This window comes from Motacilla alba, chromosome 14 (assembly GCF_015832195.1).
Source record: "Motacilla alba alba isolate MOTALB_02 chromosome 14, Motacilla_alba_V1.0_pri, whole genome shotgun sequence".
In the NCBI taxonomy this organism is placed as follows: Eukaryota; Metazoa; Chordata; class Aves; order Passeriformes; family Motacillidae; genus Motacilla; species Motacilla alba.
The window spans coordinates 5,397,356-5,410,911 of record NC_052029.1 but is presented as its reverse complement, the minus strand read 5'-3'; the positions used below and the strand labels follow the sequence as shown (position 1 = coordinate 5,410,911).

The 13,556-nt window shown below is 40.2% G+C and overlaps 1 protein-coding gene across 2 annotated transcripts in view; it reads left to right on the top strand.

Annotated features, from left to right (window-relative positions):
- The window catches only part of USP7 (ubiquitin specific peptidase 7), a 73,162-nt gene that overhangs the window by 5,262 nt on the left and 54,344 nt on the right, over window positions 1-13,556 (top strand). The window lies entirely within an intron of this gene.

Genomic DNA, 13,556 nt, shown 5'->3' with positions numbered 1-13,556 from the left:
ATTCTCAGTAAGTTGTCAGATTTAGTAAACTCTCTGGGAAGAAGTGGAAATAGTGGAATAGTGGAAAATGTGTGCAAGCTTCCGAGGGAAGTGCAGATCCCACACTCCTCAGGATGAGCTGTGTATCTCAGACTTCCTTACGGCACTCCAGTTGTTCCATGCTGTTGACTGAATTCGGAAGTGGTAAAAACTGCTCCCTGTTGTTCCTAGGGAGTTCAACAAAGTAAAGTAGCAAGCTGTCAGGTTGTGTGAGGAGAAGCAATAAGAGCCCAAACTACTTTAAAAAAGCAGGTGAAGATAGTTGTTTAAAACTAACCAAATCAGCTTCATTGCTGCAAAGTAATTTATCACAAGAAAATCTAAACAGTGCATCCAGCCTGTAGCAGTTAAACCAGTTTAGCCAGTACATCTTGCATGACATCATCTGATATTTGGGGTAAGGGTGAAAATGAACTGGTTTAAAGCTTGTGAAGCATCCAATTCTTCTTGAATGATAATAAATTTAAAAGAGGACATTGTTTGCTTTAGTTTGTGCTTTGAGGTGCCTCAGATCAGTTGCTTTAGTTTGTATCTTGGGGCTGTAGGGCTTAGGGCTGTTGATTGTGAAAGAGTAAAATACTGGGTGGCTTCCAATACAAGTTATTAGTAATCCATAGCAAGTATGCTTTTTCCCCTGAAATGCATATGTGTATTAATGTATTCAAAATCTGCTACATAGTGATTTGACATTACCAGCAACAAGATTAACAGTTATTAAAAAGTGCTGTGATAAGTAGAAGGGGGGCTGGAGATGGGCTATCTTGTTTGTCAAGTTATTAAATATATCGTGTTCTTTTCTGAAACATTTCCATTGGTCACTCTAATGTATTTTGCTGCAGTGGTGATAGCATTTTAATTTCATATAGCAGCAAAAAGAGTGAAAGGGCACCTAATCAATGGCAGTGGCTGTAGCATAATCTGTGCATATTGTTGCAGACTTAGACTGCAACATTTTAACATTTCTGCTAATCCATATCTTTTTCATCTTGCCTTGCTGATTGTAGTAAAACTATTTCTGTAAGTTTAGAAACATTGAATAGGGTTTGTGTGACTTGCCAGCAAAATTAAGAATGGTCAGCTTCGAAATAGTGTCTTATTTTGACTTTGATATGCCTAGATTCTCTAGAAGGCTGAGATTTTCTCCACTAGAAATAATTAGGCTTCTGGAAATTAATAGATGGATTTTGAAAATACTGTGCTGACTATTTCCAGTTTAGGGAAGTCAGTGTTACTCTTACTGTAGTGTCTGAGAATCTTGGGGATTCTCTTCAGAACTTAAAAATACATTTGAAAACTGTTTTATATTGGATTGATATGATCTAGAATATCACAATTCGATTGTCCAGTGTAACAGCATGGGCTTCTTTGTTAGCAAAATGAATTAAAAATCTGGAGATTAAGTGATAAATTTTTTAGAAAATTGAAATTCCATGCTGTAATCAATACAGCATAGCTCAGTTAGTGTTTTTAATTGCTGTTTGGCAGCTGTTTGAAACATTACCAAAATAAGGCATTCCTGACCCATATAATAGTGAAGATTTAAACAAAACCATCATGCTCTGTAGCATCAAATGTCTTAGGAGAACAGGATGTTCACTGTCTGCAAACCTGAGTTCTCCCTGCCTGCAGCTGTAAAGTGAGCTCCAGAGAGATGCCACTCAGAGAAGGTGTGCCAGGAGCATCCTACTTAACTTGGGGAAGGAAAAACACTGTTCCCTCAGCCTGTTCTGCATATGTGCTGGTGTGTGGATCTAGACAGTCTTCCAGGTGTCCTGAACACCATCAGCCTCTCTGCAGCAGAACCAGCCCCTCGGCTGGCACTCCAAAGCATATTGCAAGCCAGAGGAAGATGATGTGGATAGTCAGCTGGGATGTCGTATGAGGAGAAAGTTCAAAATAGATTTTTTTTTAGCAGTGCTGCAGTATTTTGAAGCCTAGGAGAGGTGATGAGTTTTTTTAATATAGTCACATCTCTTTGAAATGAAACATAAAATTGCTGGGAAATAGAATTTAGAGCTTTATATGTTGTGTGTTAAGTGGTTTGATGCATTCCAGCAGAAGTTGATTTAAATGCAGAAATCTGTGAAAATTATTAAGGTCATTTTTCATAATTTCCCTTTTCCTAGTGTAAATAGCAAAGGATGTGTAGGAGTATCATTGGTGTTCGCTGAACTCTAATCTTGATCATCTGATGATTTCACAAGGCACAATGCAAGGAGGTTTTTTAAGAATATGGCATCTCCAGCTGTGCACGTGTGTTTTGGAAAAGGTCTAAGGACAGTTCTGGTTTAGGGTTCTAATTGTGATGTTACCCTAATAGAACAATTGGATTAATTTTTCCCATGTTTGAAAAAAGGAATGGTTGTGTATTCCCACTACAGACATTTTCCTCCCTGTGCGTTTCAGTGAGTTTTCTAATATTCCTGATACTGTTCAGCAGAACTTTGGTGGAGATTTTGATAAAGTGTGAGAGTACCCATTAAAACTTGGTGCTGGTTTTAAACTCCAAATACAACTTAGGAGGTTAATATTCTTTTTGATAAATAGATCAGACATTAGTGGTGTAAATTGATTTCATAAAATGCCTGTAGACAGTGAATGAAAAATGTACAGATGTTACATCTATCTTTAGTAGATAAGGTAATAAATGATGTTATTTATTTTGATATATGGTATTTAAGAAGGGAGAAATTACATTTTTAAATAGAGAAACAGATTTCTCAACCAACACACTGTTTTGGGAGGAAGCCACCCTGTCCAGGCACTGGGGCAGCTGTGCCACCCTCTCTTGTTGCTCCTGTGTGCAGCTGAGCCCTCGTCCCTCAGCAGAGGAGGAGGACTTCTGGGGAGGTGCTTTGAACCTGCCCATGTTCTGCAGCTCTCCCACTGTGCTGGACGTGGTTGTGGCAGAGGCAGAGGCTTGTGTACCAGCATTCCAGTGTGCAGGTATTAGGGTCTCAAGGTTGGCCACCCTGTGCCTGGCATCTGTATTTCTGTTCATTGCTGGTTTGCCCATCAGCTGTGATAAGGGACCATTATGGGTCTGGTCCTGCCAGGCTGCCTCAGCCCCCTGTATGACTGTGCTCTTTAGCAGTATGCAGTTTTTGGACAGTAACCTGTTGCAATTTTTAGTCTTGACAGACTCTGATTGCTGGAAAAGAATGAAGAGATTAAGAAATGTTTGGGCAGTGAATATTTATTTTTAGTATTTTTTTCTTTCCCCTCCTATCTAAAAATGCACATTGTCTTAGTCAAGGTGGAATTCTGAATCCTAGTTCAGGGCCTTGGTGATTTCTGCATCATCTTTGGCTTTTTTCAAGACCAGAGATCACTTTATTTGGAGGTGGGGCAGAACTTGGATTCCCCCTTTCTGCTCACAAATCCAGACAGTTCTCTTGATGCAGCTGCCTCTTTGCTGCTCAGTAGTTGTGAAATGTTTCTCATTTACTTATCACCTGATATTTCTGGTAACTGCAATCAGGTAACAATTTTTTGGAACAAGTTTTCCTTCAGAGAGTATCTTAATTCTTCCAGTTAGATAAATGATTAATTTGCTTCTGTTACAGATGGAGCTGACTGGACACTCCCATGCTGCTGTGTGGGTACACAGGCTTCAGGTCCTAAGACAGTGTGAGGTGTACTTGTTGTAAAAGGAAATTTGCTTAAGCAGAGTCTGTGTGAACCTTTTATTGTTCATTAAATCAAGCTAAGGATTAGTTATATTTCCTTCTCCCTTGGGAATAGCAAGGAACCGACCTCTTCTAAAGAATTTTTCACCTGGTTAAGTGTTTGTTCTTAACAATATCAAGGGGTGAACCTAATTCTAGAGAACACGAGAAACTATTAGAAGTTGAACACAGAGATAACTCAAATGTGTCTGTATATGATATGAATTAAATAGTGGGTCACAAAGCACATGCAAAACCTTCCCTGCTAATAGCAATTAGAGTAGTGATGTTTCAGTTTTCATCTGCTTTCCTCTCATTCTTCCTGTGTGGCTTTCACCTCCTCTATTTCAGTCTAACTGCTTCCAATACTTCTTGCACTCTGCATCAAAAAACCAGTCCCCTTAAACCTAATATAACACTTTGTAGTATTTCTGTCATGCTACAAAGGTAACCATAAGCTTAAGTGTTGTGTTTTTTCCTTTTTCTTTCTTCTTCTTCCTAAAAGTGTCCTTTTGGCTGAGGAATTAAAAATAAGTAACAGTAAAATCAACCCCAAATCTGCCAGAACTAAAAACTGACAATTTCTTTAAAAGTAGTTAGTTCTGAAAGCTTAACCACAGAATTTTATAGTAATTGGTTTTTTCCTTGAAATATACCGCTTCAGTTCCATATTGATTTAGAAGTATTTCCTTATCCTCAGCAGATTTGTCTTGTTTTTAAAACTTATTTCGTTCATCAGGTTTATGCTTTGACCTGATACCTGTGCCCTGGAGTGTATTACCCAAAGCAGGAAAGAGGGCTGGTGTGGGAAGGATGTGGTCCTTACTGGAAAGGATTCTTGTGGCTTCCCTCTGAAGGAGGGAAAGCTGTGCAGCTCCTTTGCTTATCAGCAGAGCTCTGCTGGGGAAACCCTCTTGATTTTGATAATAGCACAGATAATTGGGAAAGTAATTAGAAAGTTGCACAAGAATGGATCTCGTTGTGCTGTGTCAGTTGCCTGTTGATAAGCCATGGCTGCTGTGTCCCCTGTGCTGGGCTGGAGATCAGGAGTCACACCCAGGGGCTCTTCAGTCCCTGCAGCTGAGCAGGAGCTGAGCTGGCTCTGGGGCAGGTTGGGGTGTGGGACTGAGCCTGTTGGCATTGCCTCTGAAGAAGGGTGTGTGGAACCTCAGCATCTGTCTTCAGGCTTTTCAACTCGGTATAAAAACACTCCAGCTTTATCGGTCAGTGACCTCTCTCGCTGGATTAAGAAAACATTCCAACTAATTCCAAAAGACCTTTGAGCATCCTGCAGTTACAATGAACTGAGTGCAGCGAGAGCCCATGCCTCAGGTGGTTCTCCTCAGTATGTTTATCTGTTCATTGTCTTTCAGATCATTCATATCCCAGAAGTGTTTGTGTAAATCTGTATTACAGCTAATAATTAAGATCAATAAAAATTTAGATACTTTATGCCACATTTGAAGAACAAAACTGAGGTCAAATCCAAGAATAATATGTGATTGCTTGAAGTAAAGCTTACTCAAGGTCTGAATATGAGCCATGGGAGCCTTACTTATCCAAATATATAAATGCTTGATTTTGCTGAAGTTTTACCAGTAGCACTAAATTCAACACAGACTGCATCTTGAAGGCCCATATTGTTCATTACAATTATTATTATTATTATTATTGTTGTTGTCACCTAGCTTTTGTTTAGATTAGTCCTGCAGAAGCTCACTCAGCAGGTGTGTGTGCTTGACCTCTGTGGAGCCAGAGGCATCAAACATGTCCCACATCCAAGGAGTCTCTTGACTGGTACAGTGTCAGGTGGCTGTGCAGCAGTCCAGCTGAGAATAACGCCTGCAAGAAAGAGGAGCTTAACCCAAAACTGAGCACAAGCTGCACAGAAGGTTCTTGATTCTGGTCTGGGCACCAGACTTCGTGATATCAGATGACTTTTACATGCTGTTGAGAGCCAGGGGAAGAGTTGTGTCTAGTTCACTTCAGCGTTGCTACAGAGAAGAGATTGTCTTCTAGAGCAGCGTTTTTTGACCTCTGTGCTTCCCTTTTGCCTCCTTGCTCATAAGGGGATGAATGAAGAGATCTGAATTTAAAATAACTTCCTTATTTTGTGTTTATTTTTAACCTAGCTCAGTTCACTGGTCTGCTTTATTGTTTGGCCCCACAGACAAGTGGGTCAACTGTACTGAGGAGGCAGGAGGATGAGAAAATTCTTAAGCCATTAATGGTTTCTAGAACTTGTTTTTAAAACATACCCAAGTTCATTTATTGGGCACCTGGGCCTGTCTCCCCCAAGAAATGCATTGCAGGGCCGTAGCAAAGTTCCAAAGGTATAAAACCCAAGTTTACAGAGCTCTTGGTGCAGACACACAGACACATGGTTTTACCATTATAAAAATGGAATGTTGTTCAGATGCAAACCACTTCTGGGGATGAAGCTGTTTCTATTACAGGTCTGCTTCTGCACCTCTTTGGCTCTTTTATTTGTTTTTTTCTTTTCTTCCCACCAGGGTATTCCTTGTAGCTTAGTATAGTTTCTTGCATTTTCCAGCTTGGAGATATATCTGAAGAGTCTTCAGTTTTTTAACCTGTACAAAGTGGATTACTATTTTCTGGTTCAAGTACATATTAAAAAGTCAAACAGTTAGCTAGTTTAAATTATAACTTTAAATAATAATATAAAATATAAATTTAAATAATAATCTAAATTAAATTATGATCTAAATGTGTTTGTGGGGGTTTTAGTCTCCTGTCCAAGTTGTCTTTTTGTGTAGGATGAAAATTTCAAGCTAGCATTCAGACCTGGAGTTGGTATTTACTGCAGCTGTTTGATCAGCCAAGGTTTCTGGCCAGTGTAATGGTACTAATTTAAACAGGAGACACTGATTTCTGGAAGATGGTTGGATAATAAAGGTTTTTAGCAGGTGTGCTAGACGCAGAGAGTTTCAGAGTTAACCTGCTTCCTGATCTGGAAAGTTTGCAGAAGAAGATGCGTGAAATTTCTGTCATTTTGAATTCAGCTTAAAGTGTGCCTATTGCTATTAGCATCACATTCACAGGTTAGACCTAAGAAGGTAAAAGTGGCATAGAACTGATGAGCTTAATGCTAGACAGGGTCTAGTTAACATAGCTGGAGCAAAATGTTGGCAGAGATTACCTGGGATAATGCTAATTTTTGATCTCTCATTTTTAATATACCTTGAAATGCTCATTAACCACCTCGAATGCATGCTTTATTAAATCAAAGGATGGGTGCACAATAGAAGTATTTAAAATTTTGGCAGCATACAGTTTTGTAAATAGATATTTGTGTTTTCTGGGGTAAGAAAATTCTTAAAGTAAGTGGGGTTGTTGAGCAGTTATGGTTGATTTCTACCCTAAATATGGACCATTGCCGTCTGTGAGAAGCTAGTTAAGCCCTTGGTGTTGTAAACCCACTGCTGGTAGTGTGCAATTTTGATTTCTACATCATGCTCAGAAATCTGGAGGGGGGGTTATTCATGTGGTAACCTGCTTCTCCAGTGGGGATGTACTGCATCCCATAGCAGTCCTGATCCTGACAGCATTCCTTTCTGGGGAGCCATGTCCCAGCTGGGTGGCCTGTTGGGATGACAGGACACTGTTCAGTGCCCCTGTGTTTCCCAGGTGAGGGTGCACCAAAGGTAGAGGAAGGGCTGCCTTGGGAGGAGCAGCTTTGAAAAGATATAACTGCTTCCAAAGGAAAAGCTGTGCCTGCCTTCTGCTCCAGTTCAGAAAGCACCTGGAGAAGTGGGCAGCTGTGAAGAATGCCTTGTTCTTGGCTGCAGCCTTGTCTAGGTGCTCCTTGGGCCTGAGCAGAGGAGAGGCTGGAGGATACCTGCTCCTCTTTCCTGCTGCCACGGAGAAAGAAGATGGTGTGTTAGCTGCCTGCCAGGCAGGGAGTGGTGCCAGCACTTGGCTCACATGGAATTTTTAGTGGTATATGTTCACTTCAGAAGTTCAGCTTATATTCAAAAGATAGCTGTATTCTTGGCTGTGCTGAGTGGCCTTGAATTTTCTGGGAGCTGGAGTGCTTTCCTCACCATACTGTTTTTCTTTCCCATGTTGATTCACTCACCAAAATCTGTAACTGTAAGTCCTGTAGTGGTTAAATGTATGCAGCTGCCTCCTTGATCTGCAGAGAATTTTCTACTCTCTGTAATCTTCAGCAGTAGCAAAAGCTATTTTAAGATGCTGTTTTAATGATAGTCCAGCCCCTGAATATACCTGAATAATTTGATTTATCAAATTATTTAGCAATAATTTGTCCTTTTCAGATTGCTTAATCACTTTCTGTGTTGTAAGATTTGGGAGAAAATACTAATTGCTATAGATATTCCAATTGTAGTGGTGAGAAATACCTTCTCCTTTCCACAGACTTCTACCAGCTCTTTGAGATGTGTTTTTTCAAGCAATGACAAATACAAGGATTGGAGTTAAGTTGTTGGAGCTGTATTGACGTGCATGTTACCATTTTAAAGAGTTTATGGAGCACCAGTGAGATAGTAGGAGCCAGCAGTGGCAGGAACAGCTCTTGTGTGCACATCATGTACCTGCCATCTCTGTGCCTCATGTACCTGCTGAGGTTTTCACTCATCCCCTCTGTATTTCTGAACAAAACTCAAAAGCTGAAAACCCTTAATGCCCTAGAACTCTTGCTTTTCTTTCTGTTTCCTCCTGAAGATAAGGCATCATGAAGGTTATGGACCTGTGTAAGCACAGATTCTGATTGTTGGATATTGAGAAACTGTATTGCTGGCACTTGAATTGCTGATCCTGTTCAAGACCTGGCCAGATCGAGTACATTAGTATATGAAATAAAATGTAGGGTCATTTTTTTGATCTCAGACAAAGTATTTATGTAAATCAAGTATTACAATAATAGTGCCAGTAATACTAAAATAATCTGAAGTTCTATAAATAATACCAATACTGCTGTTTCTAATTTAGTCCTCACTTGCAGAACAGAAAGTGTTAAAGCTGTATCTTGTTGAGCCAATCTGATTGCATAGTTGTTGAAAGTGATAACAAAAATCTCATGGAAACACTGTGAGTCCAGCAGACTTTTTTCTAAAAAAAAAGTAATCATTGTCCCTAGAACAGCAGTTGTGACATGCAGTTAATGCAGTGCAGGCAGTGCTGTTGTGTAGCAGGAGTTTGTCTCTCCATGCTGGTTCTTAACCTCAGCTGCAGAGGGATGCCAGGATTCTGATGGAGTGCTTAGGACCAGTGCCTAGAGTTTGTCTTCGTGTGTGCACATGCACGGGGATGCATTTGTTGGTAGATGTGGAATAATCTTTCCTCTTCCCCAGTAGCTGGAGCTCAGCATTCAAGAGGAAGTTCCTTGTACAGCGCAGCAGGGTGAGTTTAGAATTGTGCCTGACAAGGAAGCTGCCAGGGATTGGGAGTATGCTCAGACTTCAGGTGTGCTGGATTGTATTAAGGCAGGGAATAAGCATTATTGGCATTGAAATCCTTACGTTTGTAGCCTTTCTGTTTGCTTGAGAAATTTGTGGAGTTGATTGCTAATAGGCTTTGCAGAAAATAATGAAAATACTCTTCCCCCCAGTTACAAACCCAAATTTGGCTGTGAACACTTGCATGTGTTAGGTATGATGGAAACAAAAGTTAAAACCAGATGCCTCTGAGTTAATTGAGAGGTGTTTCTCTTTGTTCTGGGGTCATTTATTCTGTGTCAGCACTTTGAAGTAAATATTTTAATTTTCAGAGAAGAGAGAGTGGCATTTGCAATGTTTTGAACACTGAAGGAGCACCTTTTCATCTTGCATTGTGCAGCCCAGTGGTAGTGGATGTGGTATTTTCCTGTGTGTGCAGCCTGGTCCCTGGGGTGCATTGCCTCTCTCCTGCAGTTCAGCTGCTTAAATCCCAGGGCCCTGCCTTGAGAAGGACAGGATGGGGAGATCCTACAGCTTGAGAGAAGTTTTCTGATAAAATCCCAGAGATCTCTGGCATCCCATGAGATCTCTAGCATCCCACAGATTATAATTTAGATGTTTAATGAAATATCTTGTTTACCCAGAGTGTCCAAGTCAAACTGAGCCAGAGGTGTGTTCACCCTGTCCCCTTGTCTGTGTTTCTCTCTTTTTGGTCTTGTGGGGTTTCTTTCATCTTAAAGCTTGTTGAAAATGCATCAATAATAAAACATCCACAGGGACATTAAAATACCTAAGCTTGGCCATATGAAGGAACAGTGTATGTTTATTTTAACATTTTTATGGTCAAAGGATGTAAGGGGGGGGGAAGGTACCTCTTCTAGGTAAAAATGTAGACAATGTGTTGTGTCTGATGGGGTTTGTGAACAAGCTTATACAGGTAAAGACTCTCCTGTTACATGTGCACAGATAAATTTCCTGTTGTGTAGCTTAGCTGTTTGAAGTATGCCAGTGTTGTGTTACCACCCAGATAAACACAGCACTGCCACTTGTAGCCACCTGGCTTCTGTAGGTAAAATAACTGAATGTTCTTTGGAAAGGTTAGTTTGGCTTTTTGCTGGTCTGAGAGCTGTGTCCCAGAGAGCAGCTTCTCCCTGATAACCCCCAGCAAAATAACCACTAAAGTAACCATTCTCTTTTCAGTCCCTGTCTATTTTGTCTTCTCCTTTTTTTAAATTGTCTTTTATATCTCTTCTTATTCTTTATTGCAAAGGCACAGTGTGTCTCTTCCTTTCTTTCAGAGAAAAAGTTTCCCCCTCCGGAAGGAACAACAGTTGCAGTTAAATTATTACTGTCTCAGTAATTCTTAAATCCTGCTCTAATTTTGATTTTGACCAGTAACATCTGGAGCTTATTTGAGGTTTGGGTCAGACCTGACTGTAATGGCATTTAAATTGGAGCTCTCTGCTTTAGTTCAGTTAGTTTAATGAATAAAAAAAATTAGTCACTTCTCAGTGGAAAAACCTGCAAATAATGCACAGTAATTACAGCTTTTTTTTTTTTTTTTTTGTATTTACTTCTATTTCTTCAGCAAGATCTCTTAAATCAAGTCCTTTCTGCTTCTGAAAGGAGGAACATCCTTATGGCTTCTTAATTGAATTTTTTTGGTGAAAAAGGTCTGGAGCTAAGGAAGTGCCAGGAATTACATACTAGACAGTTTGTGGTGTACCTCTGTGTTTGGGTTTATTTTCCTCTTCTCCCCTGTGATCCACGGCCATGCACTATCCCATGCTCACACCCCTCAAGGAAAACTCTTCGCAGTTTTAAAGCCATGGAAAAGTAGTCCAGGAAAAAGAGAGGCAATAAGGATCCAGTAGTGAGGAGGACTGACCAAAAAAATCTGCTTTTGTATGCTCCAAAGATATACTCCAAATAGTGAGAGCACTTGTGGGGTGAGAGTCGTAGCAGGAAATGTGAATGGAGCAGAAGAAATGTGAGTAGTGAGGGTTTCCGTCCCAGCTGTGTGTGAGGTTGTAGTGGCTGATGATGACACAGACCACAAAACACTGCATTATTAAAAGAGAAAAATACAGGGTGTGGAGTAAACTTAGGGGACTTTGTGTTATCCTGAGACAAAGGAAGAATCATTCATCATCAACAGAATAAGGAATTTGAGATACAGCTTTATTCGGCGATGGTGTTTATACCAGCCTCTAGCCAGAGGCAAAGCAGGAAGGCACTAATTAATTTTGGAAGTCAAAGTTTGCTTCACATGAGTGGCACTAGCAGTGGAGTGAAAATAGAAGTAGTTGGGAAGATTTGCCAGAAAGAATAGAGTTTTGAGATTGGCAGTGTGTTTCTGGAATTGGGGTGTTCTGCAAAGCATAAGAAAGATTTAATTCACCAAGTGAAGCGCAGCAGCCAACTGTCCTAAAATGTGTTTTCAAATCTGTTTTGTTGCCTTTATGTTCTAAGAATAGTTGACCAGAAAGCTATTGAAATACTGTCTGAGGATTTGGCTCATGAAACAAAAAATAAATGTAATGTGTAGTAAGAAAGTAAATATGCAACAAACATGTGAGCAGTTGAATACAATTTCCTCTTCAGAATGGATTTCTGATGAAAAATGTGCTAATTATAATTGCTGCCGCATGTGAGGTAACTCGGTTTTCCTAAGAAAAAGGAGAAGAATTTTGACCAACTTGTTTTGTCTCCCTTTGCAAGGGAAAACTAATTTGAGTGATTATTTGGGATGGTGACACATCAGGACATTACTGAGAGCACTAAAATATCCAAGAGCCCCACCATGTGCAGTAAACTCCACCAGAAGCATCATTATCCCTCCACTCCTGTCATTTGGTAGCTCTTTAAAATGAAATGAAAATAAAATTGCATAGGTGTGAGGTCTTCCTTCTTGAAGGCATCTGTCAAATTTCTGTTTCTGAAATAGTTGTTTGCATAAACCATGTCGTTTTGAAGTTTGCAGCTGCAGGTGTTACTGTATGAGGTACAGGGTTCAAGAAGCTGTGTCTGTGATGAGGTTCTAAAAGATTGCTGGTTTAGAGGTGTTCAGTGCGTATCAGTAGGTTCTTCTTTTTTCTTGTTTGCATTACAGGTTGCTCAGGTTTGGAGATGTGAATTTGGCTGTTCACAGCTAATGTGCCTGTGGAGTACACAGCAGTTCCTTTGCCTCGAGGATTTCAGTGTGTTTGTGTTAGGATTTGGAAAAGCAAGTTAGCCTCAAAATCTGTATATGGCTGGGTCTGTATACTATTTTCTTTAGAATACAGGGTATAACTTCATTCCTGATTGTGATTGCTTAACTAATAGGCCTGGGGAAGCAGGGACTCAGTTCCGAGGTCCCATGGCAGCCTGTTTGGCCCCAGAACAGCTGGTTGGCTATTTAACACTGAATAGTTAAACAGGAAAAGCTTTCTCAGTCACTTAAAAGTTTTCTTTTGTTTTCGGTAAGAAAAGAATGCGACTTAAAATTGCTGACAAAGAAAAAGTGATAAAATTGTCAGTGGAGTGCTTAACTGAGGATTATAAAGTTCCTGTTCTGCATTCTTTTAAGAATTCCATGGTAAATAGTGGAGACTGACACCCGAGATTCCATACAAAACAGTTTTTCAGCTGTGTTATTTGTTTGAAGAAAGTTGTTCTCCATATAGGCAGTATTAAATAATTAACACTGTTTAGTGCTAATTTTGGTGTCTGCTAACATTTGGATGTTTTCAGTACAGTAACTTTCATCTTCAAAGCAGTGAAGTGATGCTGATCTTCAGAACATTTTACAACAATAACCAGCTCTTTCTTAGAGCCTAAGTAATAATTTTCTTCCATTAACACTTGGGGGTAGAAAGGTTGCTGTCAGAATGGAAAGGGAAAATAAAGGTTAAATCTTAGTTCAAATGAATGCTGAAGAAAGTGTGAACTGCTTTGGGATTTAATGGTTCTGTGTTAGAGACTGAGGAAAACTCTTGAATCAATGCTCTGTTAAGGCTTCTAAAATTGTTTTAATGGTTGCTAGTGTTCATGCTACAAAATAGAAGAAAGCAGCCACCTGGCAGATGATTCAGTAGATTAAGGCTGGCCAGAAATTGAATGGCTGGGGTTTCTTGGGAGTGTCTAGACCCCAAAAATCTTCATGGAGACTCCAGTTAAAACGAGGACACTGATGGAGGGAAGGGGATTTCCAAATGGGAGCAGGATGGAGTAAACCACCCCACAGTCTCTGTGCCCTGGGGCACCAACCCTGAGCCTTTTTCATGTTCAAGGTAGGGACATCACCAGATCTCCCATCCCAGCTGGGCACCCCTTCCATGCACAGTCATTTTGTGTTCATCCTCTTAGGTCAGGGAGCTTTTGTAGGACATGGTACAGCACTAACAGGTGAGGCTAGAAAATTGAGCTTATTAAGGAGCAACCTCAAAAG